Source organism: Phascolarctos cinereus, unplaced genomic scaffold (genome assembly GCF_003287225.1).
Source record: "Phascolarctos cinereus isolate Bilbo 61053 unplaced genomic scaffold, phaCin_HiC Scaffold_3;HRSCAF=262, whole genome shotgun sequence".
Classification (NCBI taxonomy): domain Eukaryota; kingdom Metazoa; phylum Chordata; class Mammalia; order Diprotodontia; family Phascolarctidae; genus Phascolarctos; species Phascolarctos cinereus.
The window spans coordinates 149,509,310-149,536,839 of NW_027555736.1; the positions used below are offsets into that span (position 1 = coordinate 149,509,310).

Here is a 27,530-nt window from a genome sequence, read left to right on the forward strand (position 1 = left end):
CCAACCTCAAGTTCAACTACCTGACGGGTTTACTCTGCTACAATGGGGTACCTCTCTCCCGCCTCGTATTGTCAACCACCTATCCCCACCCCCTTCAATTTCACCTTCTCGCGAAACCCTATTGGAGGGAGGTGGCCCCGCCTCTCCTCTTTTCCAATTGGCGGGAGGAGGTTCCGAGTCCCGCCTCCCCTAGACTAGCCGCTGATTGGTAAGCGAGGCTGTCGATCCAATTTCCCCGCCTACTCCCGCCGTCTCTGCCCCTTCTCCCGGCTGGGATCTCGCGGGAAGAGCGGCGGCCGCGGTGGTGGCGACGGCTAGCTAGTGGGGCTCGGTCTCTAGGCTGCGGGCGGAGCGGGGGAATTTCTGCTCAGCCGGGCGCTTCCTCCCGGAGAAGCCGGAGTGAGCTGCGGCAGCTGCAGGCCTGAGCCGCCCCCTCCTTCGCCTCCTCCTCGCTGGGTCTCCTCACTGCTCTCGCTCGCTCTCCGGAGAGGCTCAGGTATAGGAGGAGCGGGGAAGCCGGGGCCGGGGGCGGGCGGGGAAAGGGAGCTACCGGGGTGAAGCACCGCGCTGCCGCTGACAGCTCTAGAGCCAGCCCAGGCGCCCGGGGGCGGGCGGCAGCGCGGGCTCCGGGGGCAGGTTAGCGGGTCCTGGCTCCGGTTGGCGGCTTCGCGGGCTCCCTCCTGGGCTGTGGGGGAGGCGGATGTGGAGAGTGCCTGGGCTGCTCGGGGCTGGCTCCCGGGGAGGGAGGTCGGAGGGGCGTGCGGAGCTCCGGGACTTGGGGGCATCGCACGCCGCGTCCGGGACAGGGACTGCCCCCACCGCAGGTAAAGGGGAACCCGGGGGTCCGGTTTTCGAGGTTTTCTTTTCTCTGCACCCCCCAGGCCAGCGGGGATCCCTTAGGGGAACCCCGGGGGCTGCAGCGCCTTGCGGGGGTAGACCCCCAAGGGGTCGGAGAGGAGCTTCGGGCGGGCTCCTGGGGCCAGGTGGTCTGGGCGTGGGACGCAGCGTCCGGGGCCAAGGAAAAGCGAGCGCTCTGGCCGGACGCGCTCCGGGGCGAGCCTTGGAAATACATGCCTAGAGAAGGGGTTCAAAAGCAAAAGTCCGGGGCGGCTGAATGGTGCTGTTGCTTCCTGCAGGTTAACAGATTAAAGATTTAGAGCCAGCAACCAAAATAAGAAAGGAGAAAAACAAGGGGAAATCCCGTTTTAGGAACTTTAAGGATGACTAGAAAGCCATCACTTAAACACGAGATTTTCTTTCGAGGTTTTTCTTGACTAATTTAAGTGGAAGGCACTCTCCGGAAATTTGCGAAGTGTTCTTTGTGGTGGCTATTCTGACTTAATGTGCAACTAAATAAAAAGATTACCTGGTGGTTTTGTTTGTTTGTTTGGCTCAGTTTAAAGAAGAAATTGCACAGGAGGAAAAATAAGCCCCAGGGTGAAGTGTGGCATGACAGAAAATAAATACCGCATATGCTGCCCCTAATAGGGCAAACCTGAAATTTGGGTAAATAGACAAATGTGAGACCTGCCAAGTCTTACCTGCTTTAGCATTTTATTTTTTCTTAGTGGCACTTACAAGTGTCACAGTTCGGTGGCTCTGGATTTTAGGAGAGCTCGAAACGTCATCCGGGATGGTCCTGGTCCTTGGAAATTATTTGGTAAGGTGGAAGAAAGACAGAAAATCTATTTTAAAAAGTGGTCAGTAGCAAAAAGTTTGCAGTAATATTCATTACTTTTAAGCCTTCGGTTTTCCCCAGCAATGTCTGAATGGTTTTTATAACTAATATTCAATACTTTTGAGCCTTATGTTCAGTTTTCCATTGTTGTAAGCCAACAATATCTGAATGGTTTTTATGACTGTGGAATAGTTATAGGCCATTTCTGCAAATGAACATGAAGTAAAATTACTGCTTATTCATAATCTGAACAATGAGAGAGTCTAACTGGAACGAAGTTCTCCTTTTGTGAAAGCAGGAGTAATGTCCAGTAAACAAACTTAAGAGACTTGTTCAAAAAAGTTAACTCATGCAGCTTTCAGGTTGTTACAGTAATCAGAGTTAGCTCTTCTGCATCTGCAGTACTATAGAACTAACTAATGCTTGTAATGATGCCATTAGACTCATCAGAGAAAGATTGGACTAGGTTCAATGGAATTTCATTATTGAGCTGTGTTTTTTTAAAGTGTTTTAATTTTTTGAGAATTGGTGATCACAGTGTTACATATGTGACGTTAATTAGAACAATTCATTCCCCCAACACTTAAGAGTATATGGTCTTTCCACATGACGATTTTTATTTAGTCCTCGAATTGAAATAATGGAAATCACTAAGGCAGAAGTTCACAAAATTTTTGGTTGAGGACCTCTTAACACTCTTAAATTATTGAGGACCTCAAAGAGCTTTTGCTTTTGTGGAATATATCTATCAATAGTTACCATGTTAAAAATTAAAACGTTTTAGTGTTATTATGAAAAGAGTTTTGACCTCAGGGACCCTAGAAATGGTCTTGTGGACTAACACTTTGAGAACTGCTGCTTTATGGTATCTTATAAATAGTATGAATGTTTTCTAGTCCATTTTGCATTGTTATTGGGATTGGTATGTTTTCTGTAGGAATAAAAAGTATTGTTTTAGTGCCTTTTTTTAAACAAAAAGCCATATATTTAGAACTTGAATTTGATTGAAAGTTTCTTATATAGAATGTGTATTTCACATTTAAGGGGAGAAAGGCACTGTAAATTTAAATGGTTCATTCAGTGAGTGCCCAATCAAGATTTTGAAGTAAACTTTTTAGTTAGAAAAACTAATGAGATAAGCAATAGTTTAAAGTCCTAGTTAAACCTTGTTGTTCCCATTTATATTTATTCAATAAGGAAAAATTTTGTTTAAAAAGTTTTCTTAAAGGGGAAGTTTCAGTGTTAGAGAATTAATATTTAAAATATGTACACATGCATTTGATTATTTAAAATTAAATCTTAGGTCTTTTTTTTTGGATATTCTTAATTGTTAATTAACAATATTTGGACTTAATGATTTTTTTTGAAATGATATTCTTACAAGAGATAATTAGGACTTGCATCTTTATTGTCTTAATAAAGCAAGGTTTACAGGAATAAAATTTGTTCATTTATATATGCATCTATATATGCATTTTAAAAATCTTTGATGAATAAGATATGAAGTTTTCTTTTTGTTTTAATCTAGTTTCTAAAATGGTGGTGCCTAAAGAAATAGCAATATCCTCTGAATTAAAAAAAAACGCAAGTGGAGATGAGTGGGGGTTAAAATCAGCTTTGAGATTTTATTGGTAAGTTAACCCCCATGAAGAACCAACGTCTTCTAATGCACCTTCCCTGCAACTTAGTTTTAGAGTTGCATGATGTGCTTGATATGTTGCTGTGGCTCCCACAACCAGTATGGTCAGAGATTGGGGCTTTACCCTTAATCTTCCATTCTCCTAGATGAAGCCTCCATCCACTACACAAGCTGCCTTTACAGTTGAACATCGTAAGGTAATTTTCCCGTTATAAATAGTATGCAGTCTTTATGGGTAGAAAGGTAAACCGATGGCAAATGAATAACCATCCTATTTCCTTTTTGACTTGCAGCTTTTTCTTAAGATGAAATTGGTTTTGTGTAATTCAGTGTGACTTAGTGGGAAGGGTGTTGAACTTGCCTTCAGGAAAGTCCTGAGTTTGAACCCTGACTGATAATTTCCCAGGTAAATGAACATGGTTAAGTTCCTAGGCTCTTTGAGCCTAGGTTTCTTTATTTATAAAATGAAAATAAAAACTATAGTACTTATCCTGGTAGGGTTGTTTTGAAGATCAAATAATACTTTATACGTAAAGTACTTTTTTTTTTTTATAAATGCCCACTACCTTTAAGGTTCCTCAGGTACTTTCTTTCTGAGCATGTGTGCAGGATTTTGAAACTTGGGTTCAGAAGCAGCTTTGCCATTTAGAACCTGGGTGATCATGGGCAAGTCCCTTTAGCTCTTTGGACCTCAGTGCCCTGGTCTGTAAAGGAGGGGCCTAGACTAGAGGACCCAAGGTGTCTTCCAGCTTTTAGTCATTGATCCTCTGAACAAGCCTGTGAAGTAATCATGGTACAGGGGTTTCTCCCCCCCCCCCATTCTGTATGTAGGAAGAAGAAAAGAGTAAGTGAATTACTCATAGTGGTATAGCTAGTAAGTGTTAGATTTGGGGTTTGAACCCAAATCTTTCTAATTTCAGGTTGAGTAATTTTTTCCCCCATGATACTCTGCTAACTTATAAAAAATTCAGTGGAGTAGTCTTGGAGGAAGTATATTGAGTTTGTACTTTGAATAGCTGTCAGAACATTTAAGTGGAAATAGGCAGCAAGTAGAGATATAATACTGGATCTTAGAAAAGAGTATGGGGCTAGTGAGGTAGACGTGGATTGAACTTGTTATGGAAAAGAATATAACTGGAGAGGGGACATTGGGGGCATGCCCATAATTATTGTTATTGTTAATAACAGTAGGATACTTTAAACTTTACTTTTTGTTGTTGTTTCAGTTATGTCCAACTCTTTGTGACCCCATCTAGGGTTTTCTTGACAGAGATACTGAAGTGCTTTGCCATTTCCTTCTCCAGCTCATTTTACAGGTGAAGAAACTGGAGCAAACAGGGTTAAATCACTTGCCCAGGGTCACAGAGGTAGTAAATGTCTGAGACTGGATTTGAACTTGGGGTTTCCTGACTCCAGGCCCAGTATGCTGTCCATTGTGCCACCAAGTTGCCATGTTAAAAAAGAAACATACGTTGACTTAGAAAATCACAAATTCACATTATCTGTTGCATAATAATTTTTGTCTATTTTGTTAAACAATCTCAATTACATTTTAATCTAGTAAGGGCCTTCGTTTGGACACCTCTCTGTCTTGCACACGTGGGTTTATTTAATTACCCTATTAATTCTGTAAAATAGATATGAAAGGTATTTTCCCTACTTTACAAACAAGAAAAGTAGAGCTTAGAGACATTTAGTTATTTGTTCATGGTCACATAATTTCAAGTGTAGAAGATACTTGAACCCAGTTCTCTCCATTGGAATTGGAAGTAGAACCCAAAGATCTGGGTTCCAAATCTATCTTGATTACAGTAAAGAGACTGAAGGAAAGCTTCTAGAGCATTCAGGATCACTGGGGTAAAAAGAACTAGGATGATCTAGGGTCACAAGTTGAAAAAAGGGAGAATTTGAAGAAGGGAGTGCTGGTCAACAGTGTGGAATGTGACAGGGGTCGTGAAAATTGAGGACTGAAAAGGATGTGACATTTAGCAGATGGTTTCACCTACCTCGTTAGGAAATCTTACTAACCATAGTCTGTTTCACTGTTCAGGTTTAGCACTTAATTGTTCATTTTTGCCTTTGTTAGTTTTGTATTCCCATCATAACTTATATTTTCATCCTTAGCCTTGCATTGGCCACATAGGTCATTAATACCTGCTTGATTAGGTAAAGATAATGATATTAATTATATACCATAAAAACATCTCCTAGTGTACTAAAATGTTTGACACTTGTTTGCAGCGTAAGATTTTGTTACCTTAGGGGTGGGGAACCTTCAGCCTTGAAGCCAAATATGACCCTCCAGGTCTTCAAATGCAACCCTTTAATTGTATCCAAACTTCACAGAATACACCCCCATATCACCATACTTATCTTTTTCTTCTTTAAAACAAGGAACATTAAATTCTTAACATGACTTTTTTTTTCTCCTCCTGCTTTGCCTGCTTATCCACCTTAATATACTAACTCCTCTCAGAACATGGAAGAGAGAGACAAAATCAAGTAGTCAACATCCATTTAAGAGCCTCCTATGTGCCAGGTACCCTGCGAAAAAGAGCACACTTGTTAGCTTCTAACAGTAAGAAGAATAGATCCCCCCCCGTTATTTGCATTTAATTTGGGGTCAGAAGGCAGGTTTATATCTTGCCTCTGGTACCACTGATTGCTAATGCTAGTTAACTAGCTTTTATTAAGTGGTTACTATGAGCTGTGTTCAGGAGGTACCCCACTAAGGTCTATAGTGGAACCACAGAGTTGTAATTTGTATTTCTCTTAAATGATATTGAAGCATTTTTTTTTTAAATATGTCTGTTGATAGCTTGGATTTCTTCCTTTGAGAACTGCATGTTTATATCCTTTGACCATTTCTCTATTAAGGAATGACTTCTATTCTTAAAAATTTGAATCAATTCCTTACATATCTTGAAGATGAACCTTTGTCAGAGAAACTTGTTGTCAAGTTTGTTTCCCTCAGTTACTTGCTTCCCTTATAATTTTAATTGATTGTGTTTGTACAAAACCTTTTTAATTTTCTGTAACCAAAATTATTTGTTTTCTCTTCTGTAATCTCCTATATCCCTTGTTTGGTTATGAACTGTTCTCCTCTACATGGATCTGAAAGGTAATTTCTTCCTTGCTCCTCTAATTTATGTCACCCTTTATGTCTTAAGTCATGTATCCATTAGGTTTATCTTTGTATATGGTGTGAGGTATTGGTCTGTTCTTAATTTCTGCCAGGCTTCTTTCCAGTCTTCCCCAGAATTTTTTTCAAATAGTGAGTTCTTAACCCAGTAGCTGGGGTTTTTGAGTTTATCAAATTCTAACTAGGGTACTGTGTTCTTTTGCTTTTGCATATTCTGAGTCTACTCTGTTTCGTTGATCAACTTCTCTATTTCATAGCCATTGCCAAATTGTGTTAATGGTTACAGATCATCTTGTAGTGAAGTTTGATTTGTGGTAGTGCTAGACTCTTCTTTCCCACTTTTTTCCCATTGTTTCTCTTGACTTCATGTTCTTCCAGATGAATTGTCTTTTTTATAGATTTTTAAAGTAATCTTTCAGTAATATGATTAGTAGTAAATTAATTTAGATAGTATTGTCATTTTTATTGGTTCAGCTTACCTGACCTCCTCCAGTTATTTAGATCTGGATTTCCTTAAAGAGAAGTTTATAGATCTTCCTTCAGTGTTGTTAGTTAACAAGTTTGTTATCTAGTTCATTTCAGTATTTTTAAATGCTTCATCAGTTTTGCCATGTTGTAAACTTTTCAAGTCATATTGGTTAGTAGAAATTAAGTGAAGATCATTTTTAGAAATCATTTGAAACAAGTAAAGCTCATCTACTATGTCCTAAAGTGAAAGTCATAAGGAAGAACTCCTTTCACTGGAACAAAGGTCATATTATAGATTTTAAATGTCCAAAACATTAGCTGAGTTGTGGGAGAAAGTTCACTAACCTGCTGCATGGGGAGAGCTGTCTCAGATATGGTATTGGACATTAGATTACAGGGCTAAAAATTAAAAAGGACCTAAAAATGATTGTTATCTGGCTAATGGCCCAGAAAGAAGAAAAGCAGGGTCTGGCAGCATTTGGCAGTAATTTTCTATAAGACAAGTGGCCTTAGCTCTTTTTATTATTGAATCGATTCTTTGACAATTGGACTTAGTGCTGCTTCAATAAGGAAAGCCAAATTTTTGGAAATGAATATTATTTTGTGGAAACTTCTGAAATAAGACAGAACAGCAACCATTGAGGGGGTGAGAGGGAGGGAGAGGAAGGAAGAACGTTTAAGGAAAAAGGTAGTCTGAGAATCAAATATCTTTATGTGCTGTGTTCGAATGGCTTTAACCACCCCTTTATAGCTTCTTAGTGAAGTCATGGAAATTGTACCAAAACCATTAACATGATGAAAACCTGTGCTTGAACAATTGAAAATAAGATTAAAGGGGCTTCTCCTATCTTTCACCCTCCGCCAAATAAAACTTGATAGCTTTAAGAGATGAAAAGGTGGCTCTTTTTATATACTGTGCCTTTGTAAAATAAAATTTTCTTTAAGGTATGTCAGATTTTCAGTTCTTTTTTTGGTTATACAACCTGTTATAAAGATCTGGGGTTTTCTTTTTTTTTCCTTTTTTCTTTTTCCCTTTACTAAAGGCCTTTTGGAGAATGACTTGAACAGCACTGGAATATGATGTAGATTTGAGCAACAAGAATCAGATTATTTATATGCTTTAGATCTTTCGTACTTTTGGAAAAGGTCTTTGGGTTTTCTCTTAAGCTTTATATCCTTAGAACCACAATTTTGAGGTTGCCTTTGGTTTCTTCCATTCTATTTTCTTTCCTGTTTCAGAATATTTTCTTGAATATATTGCTTATTCAGATTCATCATATGTTACTAACTTGAAAATTTTACTGCCAACAGAGATTAGTTTTTTATTATTGACCGAATTATCCAAAACATCTAGAAAGGTATTTGTGACAAAGTAGGCAGAACCAGCCTCAAAGCCAGAAAGGCCTGGCCTCTGGTATGTAACACTGTGACCTTGGACCAGTCACTTGACTACTTAGTGCTCTGGGCAGCTCTCTTAGACTATTCAGAAAAGGTTCCAATCTGTGTTGGTAAGCAGAATTTCCTCACCTGGGAGTTCCCATACCAGTGAAAATCTCAGATCCAGGCTTTATCCTATTACAGGCCTGCACAACCTGTGGATATTTTCCTTTACATTTTTCACAGGCCGCCCAAAATCCTTTGGCAAGCGGCCCGTGGGCTGCAGTTTGTACAGGCCTGTCCTGTCAGCAATATGAAAGCATACTGTCAGACCCCCTCCATATCTGAAGGACCGTTTGGATTTCCCAAAGCTGAGAAAGGTGGTCAGACTCAACACTCCCACTCAGAGTAATTCATCTGTGGCCGTTCTTGTGACCTTACTAAACATCCCTGGTGTTTGGACCTTGGCTTTATGCTTTGACCTGGGCTCTGGGTCTTTATGACTGTGGTGTGGTTCCATATTTTGATGTAAGTCTCCTTGATCAGTATTTGGTCTAGCCTTTATCCTCACCTAGCCTCTTTTTGTGTTCAACAGCATACTTCTGGATTTTATCAATAGTCTCTTCTTTGGCTTATCATTCTGCTGTGTCTGCAGTTGTAGCATTCTACAAAGCTCTGTACCACTCGATTCCTCCTGGCCAGCAGCCCACCCAGAAGTCATTCTGTGCCTGTGCTCTGGTTTGGCTCTCTACCCTTGGCATCACAGAGGAATCCCTGAAACCTTCACTTGAACGTTACATAGTTTATTATCTCTTGATCTTTTCTTGTTTTTCTGCTGCCCTCTAGTGGCTCCATTTGTCACTACCTCCTTCTACCACTAAGGTAACCAATGAACTCAGTATAACAACGATCCACATTTATTAGTGCTTTATATGTTGCCCATGGGCCAGATAGCACTAGCTCCTCAAAGACTTGGATTCCTCTTTTGTGAGAGAATTTTTTTTTGGAAAAAAAAAACAAACTTGAATACTGATTTTCATGTGGCTTGAAACCCCTACTATGAAAATAGGAACTTTTAAATTCAGCTGGGGGGAGGGGGGTCCAGATATTCAGTTATTATTTTGCTAAAAGAAACCTGAGTATATAATACAATCAGAAAAAGTGTTATGTGAAACAGAAATGGGTTTTTTCCCTACTATTCCGAGCAACCATTCTACCATATTCTGTTTCCATTTTGTTCTTGTTTGGGGAGAAAACTTTCCCCCTTCCAGGTTCCCACCTAGAAACTGGTATGCCAGCCATGAGCTCTGGCCCTTAGAATTCTTGGAAGTCATTGTGCTGTGTGTGCAGCTGTATCGTTCTGGTTCTGCAAAGCTCTGAACTGCTCAGCTCCTCCTGGCCAGCAGCCCACCCAGAAGTCATTCTGTGCCTGTGCTCTGGCTTGGCTCTTCATCCTTGGCATGTCATCACCTCTGTTCTGGTTCTAGTCTGCTCCATGGACCTCTTGTCATTTTTGCCCTGTAAGTCTAGCAGTTTCTTCCCTTTGCTGCTTGTATGGGAATTGACCCCCTGCTCTTAGGGAATTGGGGTCTCAGGGAATATATAGTAGTTACTGACAGGACAGGTATGTGTTTGTTGTCCCATTCTTTGTGAAATGTAGGCTTCCCCTTAGACTGTGAGGTCCTCTATTAGGGTGTGAGCTTCTTGTAAGCAGGGACTGTCTTTTTCCTTTCTTTGTATGCTTAGCCCTTAGCACAGTGCCTGCTGCACAGTAGGCTTTCAGTAAACATTAATTGACTGACCTCACCTGACCCTTTTATGTCAAGTCTACAGATTTTATTGTATTCTGGCAACAACCCATAGCATCATATATTTCCTGTATCTTTGTTGTTTCTGTTTCTTAGGGTGTTAGAACTGGAAAGCATGTTGGAGATCTTCTATAGAGTAGTTCTTCCTGTTTTTGCAGATGAGGAAACTGAGGCTTAGAAATAAAAAGGAGTTGTCCAAGGACTCATGGCTAATAAATGGGTTTATAATTGGCATTAGCATTCAAATTTCCTAATTAACATTCCCATGCTCTTTCCACTAGGTAATGCCGCTTTATTGGAGCTGGCACATATGATATATATTATATATAGTACAGTCCCTTGACATTTGTGGGGGTTAGGGGTACAGGACCCCTGTGAATATGGAAAACTGTAACTTTAGGCCCCACCCAAACCTTTATTTTTAATAATTCTGATCATATTTATTTAACACAAAAAACAAGTAAAACAACACCCTGCACCTATAAAAAAAGTTGCAGTTTCTATGGAGATCAGTGTCTTGCACGCTATGCAGAGTCTTCAGAGCCCCAATGTAGCTACAGCAAGTGCTTCATGGGTTTCCTTCTCCTTTGAAGAACTCAAGATGCAATGATCACTGTGGGAGAAGAATCATGTGACTGAATCTGGATGGTAGAGAGAGAGAGAGAGAAGACAATCCTGAAGAGAGTGCTTAGCACATGGTGCACTTTTAACAAAATTTAACTGCTTGTAATAAATTTATATGTTATGGTAGTAAATGGTAAAATAGATTAATAATGTACAATATTTATGCATTTGTGACTTACCAATTTTTTTTGTTTTCTCTACATGTGTGCGTTGTCTGCAGTTTTCCAAAGTGCAACACAATTCTCCAAGAATTCCTATGTAATTTACCTATGGTCAGTCCATGAATAATTCAAACTGTGAATGTGAAACCCACAAATGTTGAGGGATGACTGTAGATAGATAAGTAGATATAGTTGTATATGTATGTACATATATATACATACATGCACACCTACATGTGTGACACATACAGTGCAGATGTGTAACCTGCATCATACACTGGAACTGAAAGGGACCTCAGCGGCTATCCAGTCTGGCTGCCTCATTTTACAGATGAGGAAGGTGAGACACAGCCAATCAGAGGGATTTGTTCAAGGGCTCATAGCAAACAGTGGAGGTAGAATTGGAACCTAGGTCCTCTGACCACAGAGGCTATGCTGTGTTAAAAACAACAACAAACCAAGTTCATTTTCCCAAAGGAGACAGGAATTTAATTAGTGCTTGTTTTGGAAATGCTGCAGACTGTATTTGGAGTCCTTCTGAAATATGATGGCATAAGTATCCTCCTTAAAGTAAAATGTTTTCCTTTCATGTGGTAGTCTCCCCCACATCTTCTAAAAAAAAGACCCAGTCTATATAAAAAGATGAAACTTAGTTATTGGCTTCCAAGCGACTCGTTGTTTAAGAAAGATCAGATTGTTCTCTTCACCGAAGGATTTCCAAAGGGAGAACTGAGTACATTCTGTATGTGAGGGATAGTCAGGGTAGATGGACATAGGAAAATGAAGGATAAGGGACCATCTCAGTGGTCCAGTTTCACTGAAGTGTGCAAAGCTTTAATGTGGAGTAAGTCTAGAAGAGTAGGTTGACACAAGGTCATATGGAACCTAATGTTTGTCAGGATAAAGTTTGTATTATTTAAGGCCAATAGGGATATGCTAAAGATTTTTGAACTAAGAACCAGAGTCAGGCCTGTGCTTTGGGAAGATGATTGTTGATGTCATCAGACAGTCTGAATTAGGAAGTGGTAGAGATTAGCAGCAGTGAGACCAGTTGGGAAGGTATTAGAATAAGCAAAAGGTGATGAGGCTTGAACTCTAGAGGGCTGGCTGTGGAATTTAGAGAAGGAAGCAGAAGGAAGGGGACCAGATGTAAGAAATATTGTGGAGGTATAGTGATGAGGATAGGCAACTGAGGCTATGAGTCAGAGATGACCGTGATAATAAGCATAGATTCCTGAGAAGGAACGGAGGAACCAGGAGAAAGCATAGATTTAGTGGAGAAGCTGGGCATTAGGAAGAGGTGGGTTCAAATCCTGTCTTTGACACTTATTGGCTGTGTGATCATGGGCAAGTTATTTAATTTCCCTGACTCTTACTTAGTTTCTTTGTCTTTGAAATGGGTCTAATAATACCTGTAGTACCTATCTCACAAGGTACTTGTGAAGGCTTAAATGAGATTAAAGTATATAAAGTGTTTGTATGTTGTAGGTGCTTAATGTTTGTTGTGTTGGAGTAGTTCAGTTTGGGATTTATTGAATTTGAGGTGCTGGTGGAAAATCCAGTTGGACAGGTCTGGCAGCCAGTTGGAAATACGGAGCTGGAGCTTAGAGAGATTGGAACTGAATATATTTGTGAGTCATCTGCATAGAAATGATCCTTGAAACCGTAGAAGTCAGTGAGATCACCACAAATAGAACCTTAGGGGGATACTCAGACTTATAAGATGGATGAAGTATGGTGAGCCATTTTAGGTTTCTGGGTTTAGAAGGATGATGGAGAGGAACATAATGGAAAAACCAACACAGTCTGTATTTGCCTGAAGGAACTTTCAGGTTCTTCATAATCTGGCATCCACCTTTCCAGCATTTTCTTATATTACACTTCCTATAATGTTGTTGCCATCTCTGCCTTGTAGTCTTGTACTTTACTTACCTTTCCATTGTCTTTTTTCAGAAAATTTCCTGTGCCTGGAATTCTTTTCCTCTTTATCTCTGTTGACTCTTGCGCATCCTTAAAAAACTACCTCAACTGTCACTTCTGCTTTGCTTCCTTGTCAGAGCTGGAAGGGACCTTAGTTATCTCGTCTCAACCCCTTGTTTTACAACTGGGGAAACTGAGATTGAGAGATGAGGGTATTCTGTCCAAAGTCCTACATGTAGGTGGCAGCAGATTTGGGACGACAGTTCAGATCTCTATCTTGGTGACGGTGGGTAAGTCATTTCACCCCCTGGGGATTAGTTTCTTCATCTATAAAACAAAGAGGTGGAACTAGATTAATTTTAAGGCCTCTTCTAGCCCTAAATCCTTTATCTTGACACCCAGTCTGGTGATTTTTCTCTTCCACAGTAAGAAATTGTTGGAAAATTCTGAATAATAGGATAATGTGGTAAATGGGAACAGAAGTTTCATTTTAAATATCTACATTAAAATTTTAAATTATTTTTTAATGTCATTTACAAAGTATGACACTGAAAGCTTAGTGTATAAACACATTGAATTTTAAAATTTCTTTAGCCCATGAACTATAGAGATCAATTAAACTAAATGACTTTTCAGTTATCAGAGTAATATGGATGTGGCAAAAAGCTATTCTTTATAGAACTCATGTAAGAATGAAGCAAACATGTTTTATTATGTGAAAGGCCTATAGGTTTTCTAATTATATAAAGTCATCTAACTTATGTGAAGACATGCCTTGAGGCAGGAGGTAGATGTAATGTATGTTTTATGCTATGTAAGGATGTATTACCATGATATTTAAGGATGTATTACACTATATAAGGTAACTTTAGACAATTAAATTTGGTCCTACAAAGGCAAGAATATATAATGTTGTAGTCTTTGCCTCTACTCTTATGTTCTTTCCTTTCTTCTCCATCTGCATTTCCCCTATTAAGAATGAGTGAATTTCCCCCCCCCCAAAAAAAAAAGAAAGAAAGAAAGAAAAGTTTTCCTTAAAACTATGTCCTGCTTTGTGGTATATATAAGGCAATAATAGAATTTGAGTGGTCATAGAATTTAGAGATGGAAGGCACCTTAGAAATCATCTGATCAAGCCTCATCTTATAGATGAAGATCTTATAGATGAAGATGCCAAAAGTCACACAAGTGGTGAGACTGAGAACAAATATGCTACCTCCATGGTATATATTGCATCCTCCTTGTCCTTTTTCTTAATATAACCAGCATTTTAATTCAGGCCCTCATTACCTCTTGCCTGGACTATTGCATTATCTTCCCAATTGGTCTCATTTCCTGCTGCAAGGGTTTTTTTTTAAAGTTTAAAATAATTTTTATAAGTGAAATGAGAATGCTAGAAGAAAAAAATTACAAAAGTTTGGAAGAAAATTGGAAATAGAATTAGCAGCTTGGCAAGATACAATGCCTTGTCTAAGCAACAAACACTCTGAAAATTAGAATAAATAGAAGTGCATGACTCCATGAGACATTAAGAAATACTAAAAATCAATAGATTGAAAAAATAGAAGAAAATGTAAGGTATTTTATAGTAAAAACAAGTGACCTGGAAAAACAATCAAGAAAAGATAATTCAAGAATTATCTGACTGAAAGCTATGACCCTCCCCACCAACCCAGAGACTAAATATTTCAAGAAATCATAGAAGAAAACTGTCTCTTAGAAGCAGAGAGAAAAATGAAAAAATAATCCACTGGTCATCTCCTGAAAGAAATCCCTCCCCCCAAATTCAGGAATATTATAGCCAAAATCCAGAATTTCCAGGTCAAAGAAAAAGTAAGCAGCTATAAAGAATTGAGAAACGTTAGGATTACATGATTTAGCAACTACCACATTAAAGAAATAGAGACCTTGGAATAAAATATTCCAGAAGGCAAGAGATATAGGCTTACAACCAAGAATAATTTGCCCAGCCAAACAGTATAATCTTAGGTAGTGGGGGTGGGGGAGGGTGGTCTTTACTGAAATGGAGAACTTTAAAGCATTCTTGATGAAGACCAGAGCTGCATAGAAACTTTGAAATAAAAACACAGCAGTCAAGAGAAACACAACAAAAGTAAACATGACCAAGCAATTATAAGGGACTCAACAAGGACAAACTGTATATTTTAATATGGGGAGATGATACAAGTGTCTCCATAGAATTCTTCATCAGGGGTCATAGAGGGGGTCTAATTAGATAGGACCTTGTAGTAGTTCTACTGTTTTGATGTTATAAGAATGGAAAGGAGCAGTAAGAGCGATAAGTTATGGAGAAGGAAGATGTAGTCTGGGAAAAGTAGAAGACTAAAGGATGAAAGGGTGGGAAGAATAGGTAACACTTGAATTCATTCTTATCTTAAGGAGGGAAGAATACGGACACATAAACACGTTTGCTACCTAAGGGAAAGGGGAGAAAGGACACAGGGAGGCATTAGTTCTAAGCAAAGCAAACTAAGGCTGGTGGGTCTCAAGGGGCTTAAAAAAAAGAAGAGAAAGTGACCTACTTTTTTCTTTTTTTGATTTGGCCATTGTAGGAATTTGTTGCTTGACTGTATGTGTTTCCACTAAGGAGTTTTTTCTTGTTTCTCAAGTGAGAGGGAGGTGGGAGAAGAAAAGAAAGATAGATTTTTTTGTCGATTGGAAAAAAAACCAATTTTTTAATGAGATTTGATCTATTTATAACACAGACATCCAAAGAAGAAAGACTTACATGTACAAAAAAGTCTTTGTAATAGCTTTTTGTGGTGACAAAGAACTGGAAATTAAGGGGATGTCTATCATTTGGAATGATTGAACAAATTGTGGTTTATATGTAATAAAATAAAATTGTGGTGTAAGAAATCAGGAAAAAAGATGATTTCAAAGTGACATGGAAGGACTTGTACGAACTGATTCACAGTAAAATAAGCAGAATAAGAACAATTTATACTATTATGTTATTATTATAAAAACAATTTTGAAAGCTTTAACTCTGATCAATGCAGTGACCGTGATTCCAGAGGACCAATGGTGAAACATGCTATATTATTCCCTTCCTGACAGAGAGGTGATGGACTTAGGGTAAAGAATGAGGTATATTTTTTGATACATCCAAGGAGGATATTTGTTTTACTTGACAATACAAATTTGTTTCAAGAATTTTGTTTTCATTTCTCTTTTTCAAATGGGTAAGAGGTGAGAGAAATAAGATTTTTGTTCATTTAAAAAATTAAATAAAATGTATTTAAAATAAAATTTAATTTTACAAAACTATTGAAACTTAGTTATTAATGGTCTCCTAATAATCAAAATTTAAAAAATTATTTACCATAATCCTTAATCTCCCTGTTTCCTTTTAACACTGTTGACCACCTTCTTTCTTGATGTTTTCTCTTCCCTCAAATTCCTTGACATTCTTCTAGTGTTCTCCCTGTCTCGTCATCTTCTACCCCTTCAATATGGGCAGCCATCTAGGCTGTCCCTGGCCTTCTTTATTTTTATGTTCCCTTCTTTGGCATATTCATCCACTCTCAAAAGCTTCAGTTGTAAATTCTTTATGGATGATTATCAAATAATAGCTAGACTTTGTATAGCACTTTCAGGTTTACAAAGTGCTTTGTGTATAGATAGATTTAGATATATTTACATATTAACTCACTTCATTCTTACAACAGTCCTGTAAGGTAGGTATCTCTATTTGTTTACCAGTACTTCAGGTGCAATCTATGCCAGACTAAACTCAGTGCCCTCCTCCTAACTTTCTGGAGCCTGTTAATGTTCCCACCCCTTTAATCAGCCAGGCTCCAAGATCCTATTTGTTTCTTATCCCTATGGATTCTGCCTCCACTGTATTTCAAAAATAGCTTCCTTTGTAGTTATCTCTTTGCCAGTCCTACTGCTACCACCCTGGATCAGGCCATTATTACTTCTCACCTGGATTGTTGTGATATATTTTTAACTTTAGTCTCCCTCATCTAAGTCTTTGCTCTCAAATCCATTTTTCGTACTGCTACCGATTCAATCTTCATAAAGCTCCTGACAATTTGATTCAACAAACATTTATTAAGCACTTGAGTGCAAAGCATTGTTCCAGCTGCAGGCAGGGAAACACATTTTAGATAAGATATAGACTTACAATGCATTGTTTTAAATGTCAAGTGAGGGCAGAGGAAAATAAAGTCATTCTCAGTTATGGGGCTTAGGGAAGGTTTCCTGGAGAAGTGGCATTCGAGTGACTTTTTAAAGGATAGGTCAAAATTTAATATAGTAAGGGGAGAGTAACAATGTAGAGGGCATGGAAGGAAACATTGAACAAGGTTGGAGAGGTAGAGTGATGCCGGAACGTATAGGGCCTTGAATGTCGAGGACATGAGTTTGAACTTTAATTCATAAGGAATAGAAAACTCATTGAATTATTTTTATTTCCATTTTCATTGAATGTTGCCAGAATATGTCAGATAGTTAAACCTTGGGCTTTTAGAACAAGTAAGATACTAGGGTGGTGGTAATGGAGTTGAAGAAGATGGCATAGCTTACGGGATGATTTTTAAAAACTTTTTGTCGGGTGATACTGTGGAAGAGTTGTTTATGGGGAAGTGACTGTGTCACAGTGAAATATGTCAAGAAAAAGCAGGAAGAGATTGCAAGAAAATCAAAAGGACTTTGGTAACTGTATATGAGAGGTGAATGAGAAAGAAGAATTCAAGATAATACAAGTTTCAGACATGAGAGGCTAGTGCCATTGACAGATATATGGAAGTCAGAATGAAAAGCAGGATTTGGGGGAAGGAGATGCATGTGAAAAAGATCTTTCCTTTCTGTAATCTCTCACACCAGTTAGTTTGGATCTCTCCTGTTCATTTCGTCTTATTTCACATTGTATAACCTTTATTTATATATTTGTTTCATCCGCACTGTTGGATTGTTAATACCTTTATTCAGAAAATATCTTATTTGTGTTTTTATCGTCAGTACTTAGAACAGTGCATTGCCCTGAGAGGCAGCTAGGCGGTACAAGTGAAGAGAGTGCCAGACCTGGATTCTGGAACACCTAAGTTCAAATCAGACACTTACTAGAGTTGTGACCATGGGCAAGTCATTTCTGTTTTTTGCTTCAGTTCCCTCATTTGTAAAATGGGAGATAATAATAACACTTAATTTCCTAGGATTGTTGTGCACATAAAATGAGTTAGTTTTTGTAAAGCACTTGGCAAACCTTAAAGTGCTACACAAATGCTATTATTATTATTGTTACTTAGCAAAGACACTTAATGTCTGGTGCGTCAGTACACACTTATTAAACACATAATGTTTGAATTGGATCAAAACAGCCCCTCCCCCCTTTAAGAGCTCACATAATTGTTATGGTTTCCTAAGTAAGACATTATTCTTGGAAGTTCTCTTTTAAAATAATGTTTATACCATTCCTATTCTTACAAGATTCTTTAGGAAGCTCTTATGGCAACAGAGTCTCTCTGTTACCCCCTAAAAAACTGAGAGGAATTAATTTGTAATTTATTTAAATTAATAATTTATTTAAAAATTTATATTTAACAAATTAGTAAAGTGGTGAAAAACTAGGATTCCCACAAGAAATAGGTCTAGAATTTCTAGCTATGCATACCTATCAAGAAAAGTATTACGCCTTACAATACTCCCCATGGAATCTACCTTTTATCTAATCAGGCTGGCATGCTAAAAGAGAGCCAGTCTTGGAGTTTGCAATAATGCTTTAGAAGAGATTTGAGTGACGGCACTTCTTTTCTTTATTTTTTTGGAACTTAAGAAGTAAAACAAGCATTTCCATAACAAAGTGGGATAGAAAGTCAGATCTAAATAATTGGGAAAATATCAGTTGCTCATGGGTAGGCTGAGCTAATATAATAAAAATGACAATTACTTATTCAGTGCAATATTAATCAAACTACCGAAAATTATTTTACAGAGCTAGAAAAAAACAATAACAATTCATCTGGAAGAACAAAAGGGCCAGAATATCAAGGGAATTAATGAAAAGAAATGCAGGGGAAGGTAGCCTAGCTGTAGCAGATCTTAAGTTGTGTTATAAAGGAGCAATCATCAAAACTACCTGGTATTGGCTAAGAAATAGAGTAGTAGATCAGTGGAATAGGTTAGGTATGCAAGGCACAACGGTCCATGACTATGGTAATGTACTATTTGATAAATCCAAAGACTCCAGCTTCTGGGATGAGAACTTACTATTTAACAAAAACTTCTGGGAAAACTGGAAAATAGTATGGCAGAAACTAGATATAGACCAACATTTTACACTCTATACCAAGATAAGGTCAAAATGGGTACATGATGTAGATATAAAATCTGATACTATAAGCAAACTAGGAGAGCACGGAATAGTTTACCTGTCAGCTTTATGGAGAAAGGAAGAATTCATAACCAAACAAGAGACAGACAACATTATGAAATGCAAAATAGATGATTTGGTTACATGAAATTGAAAAGTTTTTGCACAAAGCCAATGCAACCAAGATTGGAAGGGAAGCAGAAAGCTGGGAATAATTTTTTATAGCCAGTAACTCTGATAAAGGCCTCATTTCTAAAACATGTAGAGAACTGAGTTGAATTTATAAGTATACAAGTCATTCCCAATTGATAAATGGTCAAAGAATATAAACAGGCAGTTTTCAGAGGAAGAAATTAAAGCCATCTGTAGTTATATGAAAAAATGCTCTAAATCACTGTTGATTAGAGAAATGCTAATCAAAACACCTCTGAGGTACCACATCACACCTATCAGATTGGCTAACATGACAAAACAGGAAAATGATAAATGTTGGAGAAGATGTGGGACAATTGGAACACTAATGTATTGTTGGTGGAGTTGTAAACTGATGTAAACATTCTGGAGAGCAATTTGGGACTATGCAAAGGGCTATAAAATTGTGTGTACCTTTAATGCAGCAATACCACTTCTAGGTCTGTATTCCAAAGAGATCATAAAAACGGGAAAAGGGGGCAGCTAGGTGGTGCAGTGGAAGTCAGGAAGACCTGAGTTCAAATCCAGCCTCAGACCACACACTTGACCCTTACTAGCTGTGTGACCCTGGGCAAGTGACTTAACCCCAATTGCCTTAAAAAACAAAACGGGAAAAGACTCATGTGTTCAAAAATATTTATAACTTCTCTTTTTGTGGTGGCCAAGAATTGGAAATTGAGGGGATGCCCATCAATTGGGGAATAGCTGAACAAGCTGTGGTATATGAATGTAATGCGATACTATTGTGCTATAAGAAATGATGAACAGGCTGACTTCAGAAAAACCTGGAAAGACATGTAGGGACTGATGCTGAGTGAAGTGAACAGAAGCAGGAGAACATTGTACACGGTAACAGCCATGTTATGTGATGACTAATATGGATAGACTTAACCCTTCTCAGCAATACAAGGATCTAAGACATCTCCAAAGGCCTCATGATGGAAAATGCTATCCACATCCAAAGAAAGAACTATGGAATTGGAATGCAGATTGGAGCATACTATTTGCTCTTTTTTTTTCTTCTGTTGTGTTTTATTTCCTCTTTCTATTGGTTCCTCCCATTAGTTCTAATTCTTCTTTACACCATGACTAATATAAAAATAAGTTTAATATGAATGTATAAGTAGAGCCTATATCAGATTGCATGCCATCTTGGGGAGGGGGGAGGAGAGAGTGGGGGAGAAAATTCAAAACTCAAAATCTTATGGAAGTGAATGTTGAAAACTAAAACTAAATAAATTAATTAAAAACAAAACAAAACAAAAACAAAATGGGATAGAAAAACAGAGAAGCACATGTGACATTGCAGGTCCATTATGTATAACTTGCTATTCCTTTCAAATACACAACAAAGTTATATAACTTTCTTTTTGATTTTCCCCTTACCTCCCACCCCAAACTTTGAAATGGCTACCATTAGACACAAATATGTGTGTACACACATACATATATATACATATGCATGTGTATATATATCAATACATACACACACACACACATATATATATTATATATATACACACACACACACACACACACACACATATACATATATATTCTTTTTCCAGATTCAAACAGCATCTTCCTTCATAGGATCTTTGTGGTTAATTTGGGTATTTTTAATAGGCAGAATGACTTGGTTGTTCAAAGTTGTTCTTAAAACAATACTGCTGTTACTGTATGTAGTGTTCTCTTGGTTCTGCTCATTTTGCTCTTAAATCATGATTATTTCATCAGGGCCATTATAAAGAAATAAACTGATCTTGATTACTATACTTAAGTGGTGTTGCCATTTGGTTACAAAATGAACAAGAGTTCTTAAGAACTGATGTACCTTTTTACTCTTTATGGTAATATGTAGAATATGCTATGCATGTATTTATTGTTTTAAGATTTATAACTGCATAAGTTTGGAAAAATTTAAAGAGTTAACATTTATATTATTCAGTTTCTGTGGAATATATAAACATTTTAGTGTTTTAGAAAATGCTTTTTGTACTTTTTCAGATTTATGGCATGTTTTTTTTTCTATTACTATTTTTAGTGTTCAAATTGTCGCGTTTAAGTTTCAAATTTAAAAAAAATTAGTACTTTTAAAGTAGGAAGCCAGCAGTATAGGGTAAAATATTATATCATTAAAGTACTGTGAGGAATATCTGGTGATATTTTTAAACAGTGCAGTTAGCCCCGAAGTGTGATTAAAACAGTGGCCTTGGTAGCTAAGTGTGATTACTTGAGATATGTATGATAGAGAATTAGTTCATAGGATTTTAGAGTTCTTAGGAACATTGGGGATCGTTAGACCATATCACTTTGTACTCTGAACTTCTATAGTAATTAGGTTATATCACCCATTGGGGTCTAAGGAAGAAAGATGGCTCACTCAGTGGAACTTATTCATTATGATATTTTGAGGTTAAAATAAAAGATACCCTGAGGACTTGTGCTATTTTGAAAAACATAGCCACTTGGGCTCCTTCAGTAAACATTGGGAATGAAAACAGTGTTTTGAGAGACCTAATTAGGACCTGGTCAGACTGCAGATTAACTTGAGTGGTTCCTGAACTTTGGGACTTAAATTGTTTATAAAACTATAAGGGAAACAAAAGAAGCTGACACCCTTAAAAATTCATCAATCTAGGGCAAACAGATCCTTAGTGACAATATTGAGTAGGCTAAAGATAACACAGAGGTATTGGTACAATTCTTTGGGGGCTTAGTGTTTACATCTATGGATTCATTTTCTCTTGTTTTTATCTATGCCCACTCTCCATCTTCCTCTGCAGCTGTAGTCTAACACACTCTAGACCTCTTATGACTTTAATTAAATACCACTTTATAAGACACAGACACAGTTCTCTCCTGTTAGATCATAAACTCCTTGAAGACAGAGTCTAATATTTCTTCGTATAGTTTCTGGCATAGGACCTTCTTAATGCTTATCGAATTAATTTGTTAAATAAATTTAACATAGGATACATAGTTTGACTTTTAAGTATAATTATAGATGGTGGTATAATTCAGATTTTAAAACTAGATTTTTATTGATAATTTGATAATGTCTCCCATCTCCTAAAAGTGCCATCCATTATAACAAAGAATTTTTAAATTAAAAAGAGACCAAAAAAAGGGAAAAAATCAGTAAAACTGATAAATACATTGAAAAAAATCTGAAAATACATGTAATTTTTCTGTCTGATGGGTGCCACAGATATATTGAGTCCTACTGAAGGGCATTCCCATGGGGGAAGAAGTATTTCCTGTAATGGGAGATTGAGACCTTAAAATGGGTAAGGGAGTTGGTGAATAAGGAAACCACTTCCTTTTATAGATGTTGAGTCTCTGTAGACAATATTCTGTCTCAGTATAAGGGACATTCAAGTTCCTGGGAGCTAGAAAACTTCTAGAAAATTCAGAAAGTTTGGACCCAGAGAGGAGATTACATGGGAAATAGTTTGATCATGGGGTTGGCACAGGGTAGTACTGGATATACAGCTGGATGCCACAAGGTAGAATTAGACCATATCATTTGGGGCATGGGAATTTCCATTATGGGGCAATTTTTCTATCTTCTGCTTCTCCATACAGTTGTGTACAAATTAACAGGGACAGAATATAGTAATTAAATTTATTTATTGAAATTTTATGACTCTTTACATATTTAAAAAAACTTTTAATAATATGTCCTTTTACTATAGCTATTTGTTTTACATGATTTGGCATTGACTTTATGAGATCCATGTTATATATTCTCTAATTCTTCATCATGAAACTACATCATATTGGCTATTAATTGTGCCTTTATATGTTGTATTTTTCTAAGTCTAGCCTCGATTATAGTTCATAGATTTTCAATGCAGTTTAAATCAGGAAGGTTCTGAGGTCACTGAAGCTTGCTTTTTTTAATGTTTTATGATGTGTAGGTTACAAGATGTGTTGTGGTATTGTATTTGGAAATTTCTGTAATTTCAGAACAATTCTGCTTCTCAGTATATCAGTATATTTATCAGAGCTCATCTTTCCTACAGTGAAGACAAGATTTCCAGGCCCACTAGAAGGAAAAAATAACTCCAAAATGTTTTTTGGGTTAGTTTTTTTTTAATAACAATTTTACCTGGATTTCTGACAGTAGTTTTGGTATATCGTCTGACATGCCCCTCTAAAAATCTTTGCTTATTTTCTGAGGATTAGACTTTTTTTTTAGCAACAGTTTGCTAGGTTTTTATGTCTTTTTTTAACAGCACTTTCCAGTGTTTTTTAGAGTGACTGATCCTGTTTCATTGCAGGTTTGAATGATTTCATGAAACCCTTTATTTTGCCACATCCACAGCAGCTGCAGTATTGCTAGCAGGGGTGTGTGTGTGTGTGTGTGTATGTGTGTGGGTGTGGGTGTGGGTGTATGTCTTTTAAGAGCTACAAATTTTGCACATTTTCTTGGACTAATAGCCAGTCTTAAAAGCTGTAGAATTAAAAACACAATGACAAAGAGTATTATAACACATGTGTATGACATGAAATCCAAGTCTCAGTTGACAGAGAACTAACTAAAGATGGGGAAGCTAGCTCAACAGCATTGTACAAGTGGAAAGTGTGCTGAGTTGTAGGACCGCAGTGGAATCCTGGAATTGCCACTTAATATCTGTATAACCTTGGACAAGTCATTTCATTTTTCTGGGACTCAGTTTCCTCATCTGTAAAATGCATAATAATTTTTTTTCCATCCCCTTAGTTTTATTTGGTGTATGTCTTTGTTTTTAAAGTGTGTGGGGTTTTTTTGTAGCAACAGATTATGGAATTTTATTTCCTAATCCAAACTGTGATTTTTGTTTTTTTTACTTAGATTGTTTAATCAATTTGCATTTAAAGTGATAAAAATTGGGTTTATATTTTCCTCCATTTGTCTCTAATATTGGAGTTTTAAAAAATTATTTTCTTTCCCTCTTCCACTGTAAACATAGTACTATGTTACCTCATTTACTTTAGCTTAGTATTTTTAAGATGCTATTCCCACTGTCTTTCTCCCTTCATCCCTGGTCCCTCACTTCCCATTTGTTGCTTGTCTCCCTTTGGAGTTTTGCTTATTAGTTCTGTTTTCTTTCCTGCTTTTCTCTGTTTATTTAATTCTTCCTCTTTTTTTTCTCCATCTTAGTAGATTCCCTTTTCTTCTCTTCAACTAATCCTATCCATTACCTTTTCAAACTTCATTTTTGTGCCTATGTCCAGAGGATTTCTCTCCTTCATTCTCTTTGCTATTCATCCTCCTTTCTCTCTATCTCTCAATCTCTAGTTCCTGGCCCCCATACTTATGTTATCCTTCTTTATCCTCTGCTCTCCTCATGGAATCAAAACTTCCAAGGTACCCATTCTTGGCCCTCTAAACTGCTAGCTCTCCTTTCTCCACTGTGCTTCACTCTCAGAGAACTGCCAGTTCCTACAGGTGATGGAGAGAACGCTGCCCCATGGTAGGATCCCTACCCCAACACGTCCCTAATTATACGGCCAACTACTGACTTAAACCCTCCCCCAGTCATCTTCCTTTCTCATTTGCCTCAAAATCTCCCTGAATCCATGGTCTTCCTACTCTCCCAGGCTTCCATTGCCCCAGAAGCTTCAACTCCTCCCCTCCAAAGTGTAGACTATGTCCAGCACAAGCTCCCTATTTCCCTTTGCCCAGAACATCTCTTCCCTCATAGGAGCATTCATCAGTGGCACCTCTCCTCCACCAAAACAAGTCTTCCCCTTTTTTCAAGCTTTCCCTCTCCCTCCCTACTAGGTCCCTTGCAGGCTGTTTTCTTGCTGAGAGAGCACAGGAGTCACTTTCATTCAATGCTAGCTCTCAATTTGACCAGGACACATTGCACACTTACTTCTGTCCTCCTCCTCTCCCTCCTTTCATGTATACTCCCATTTAATAATTTAGTCCTCCCCCACCCTCCATTTATTCACCTGTAGGCAACATGGCATAGTGCCCCAGGCCTGCCTCTCTACCATCACTTGCACCTGATTACCCCTTCACTCCCTGTCTCCTTGTGCATATTTAGAAAGAAGTCATTTAGTGATCTCTCCACTATTACTCTGTAGCTGTCTTTGAATGTTGAATTCATTCACCTCCTCTTGTATTTTTGTGGTCTGGGGTGTTTGAGAAACAATCTCTTCAGTTTTGTTTTTTGGTTTAGGAATGTTTCTGACACATCTTTATTATTGAATATCCATATTTTTTCACTTATTGTCAAGCTCCCATTTGCAGGGTAGATCACCTTGAGCTCCGTTCTTTAAAACACAATATACTCTTCTGTATTTTCTGGTGGGTGCAGAATAGTATTGTGTTATTTGAAATTTCTTTATGTATTGGAAGGTCTTTTCCCTGGTTACTTGCAGAATTTGTTGTTTTAGAATGAAATTGTTCAATTTAATCCACTATGTATGTGTCTTGGAATTTGCCCTCTTGATGTTTGTTTCTTTGTTTGTTTTTCCCTGCAGGTGATCTATGGATGCTTTCAATTGGTATTTTGTTTTCTATGTTCAGAATTTCTGGACATTTTTCTTGTATTCTTAGATTATAATGTTCAGGTATTTTGACTTGTTTTGTTCTTCTTAGAAACCCATATTTCTTTGGTTATCTCTGCACCCTGTGTTCAAAATCGATATGTTTCACTTATATAGAGAGCCTGTTTTGTTGTTGTTTTTTAATGTTAATGCTTTTTGCTTCTCTTCTGCCAGATAATCTTTCATTTCAGTGTAGTCTTTTGTCCTCTCTTTTATTTCTTTGGTGAGACTTGCCATCATGGATTCAAGTTTTTTTTATTCTGCCAATTATTTCTGCTATGTGGGTCATAAATTCTGTCCTCACAAGTCTCTTTTCTCTTTTGAACCACTCAGGAACAATGTATTGTGTGATTAAATGCTCTCCTCAAAATCCACAGGGTCCTCTGCCATAAGGTGTTGAATTGTTTTACAATATGCATTCATAGATGCTTGAGCCCATTTCTAGATTCAGAGACTATGTTTCCTTCTGCTGTTAATGTCTTCTCTGTTGATATACCTATGCCAAGATCTGTCAATTGTTTGTTGTTGTTTTTTTTTTTAAAGCTGAGCTCTTCAGTAATTTCAGTCTTTCGTCCCATATTTTCCTCTGTTACTCACTTTCTGACTCCTCCCCTCTGTTGGTGGTTTCCCTGGGAACTGAATCACAAAGTGTCTCAGCCTTCTCTCAGACTATTCTATTCGCAGTTCACCGTTCTAGGTTTCTGCCCTAAGTGGCTTTTGTAGGGATAGAACTTACTCCAGCTGAATGCTGAACTCTTTCTCTTGAGCTTAATGGAATGCCAAATAGCCACCTACACATAGTATCTTGACCTATTCCCTCTGTTCCTCTATTGCTCAGTTCTATGGCGCAGTAGTACAAAGTGCTACTATGCTGGTACTTTTGTAATCTCTGATGATTTCTGTCAGTTGGAGTTTGACTCAAGACACTGGGAGGAGAGGGAGTGGGGTATGGAGTTCTAGTACAAGCCCAAATGTATCCTGCCCTGTTCTCTCCGTGTTTCTGTTTTCCTATAGAATTCTGTTGTAGCACAGAATGTTGCTGTGGCGCTGGCTATCAAAGCTTCAGCAGTTTTCTGCAGTTTGAACTTAAGTCTTTGTGGCATAGAAAAGGGGGACGGGAGGGTCAGAGTTTTTGTCAGCAACAGATTATGAGTTGAGTGGTTAGGGCAGCCTTGCTGCTGGGAACATGGTGGGTGGTAGGGAAGGAAGGAGATGCTAAATGAGCACGAGTTAGGCTCATGGAGTTTTTATCTTCTTTCAGGATTTTGACCCTGGAGGCAACTGAAGTTGCTTCATCTTTGCTGCTAAATTTCTGTCTTGAGGTTTGAGAGGTCATGAACATCAGAGAAAATGTCTAGTCCCTCATCTGATCATATGACAGGAAGTCCTTCATCTGTAATATGATGGTGTTAGACTAGCTAGCCTTTCAAGATCCTTCTAGTTCTAGAACTATGATCCTTTAATTACCCAGTCAAAGTCAGATGTGCTGAGTCAGCTTAGTCTCAGTAGGAGCATATGTGTTTGATCATTGCCTTCACAAAATAAAACCATATAAGATTATTGCTTGTCCCACCTGATTTGCACACTACTGTAGAAAATAGAATTTTAAGCAACTTTTCTGAAATTAGGTTGTTG

At 37.8% G+C, this 27,530-nt stretch overlaps 1 protein-coding gene across 3 annotated transcripts in view; it reads left to right on the top strand.

Annotated features, from left to right (window-relative positions):
* The first annotated feature begins 267 nt into the window (after nt 1–267).
* The window catches only part of GLCE (glucuronic acid epimerase), a 150,533-nt gene continuing 123,270 nt past the window's right edge, over nt 268–27,530 (top strand). For 2 of the 3 annotated variants that reach the window (XM_020982302.1, XM_020982295.1), the window contains exon 1: nt 268–496. The gene's annotated coding sequence lies outside the window, so the exon portion shown is untranslated. Of the gene's footprint in view, nt 497–3,648; nt 3,724–27,530 lie in introns of those variants that run through there. The other variant, XM_020982297.2, reaches the window with a different exon arrangement.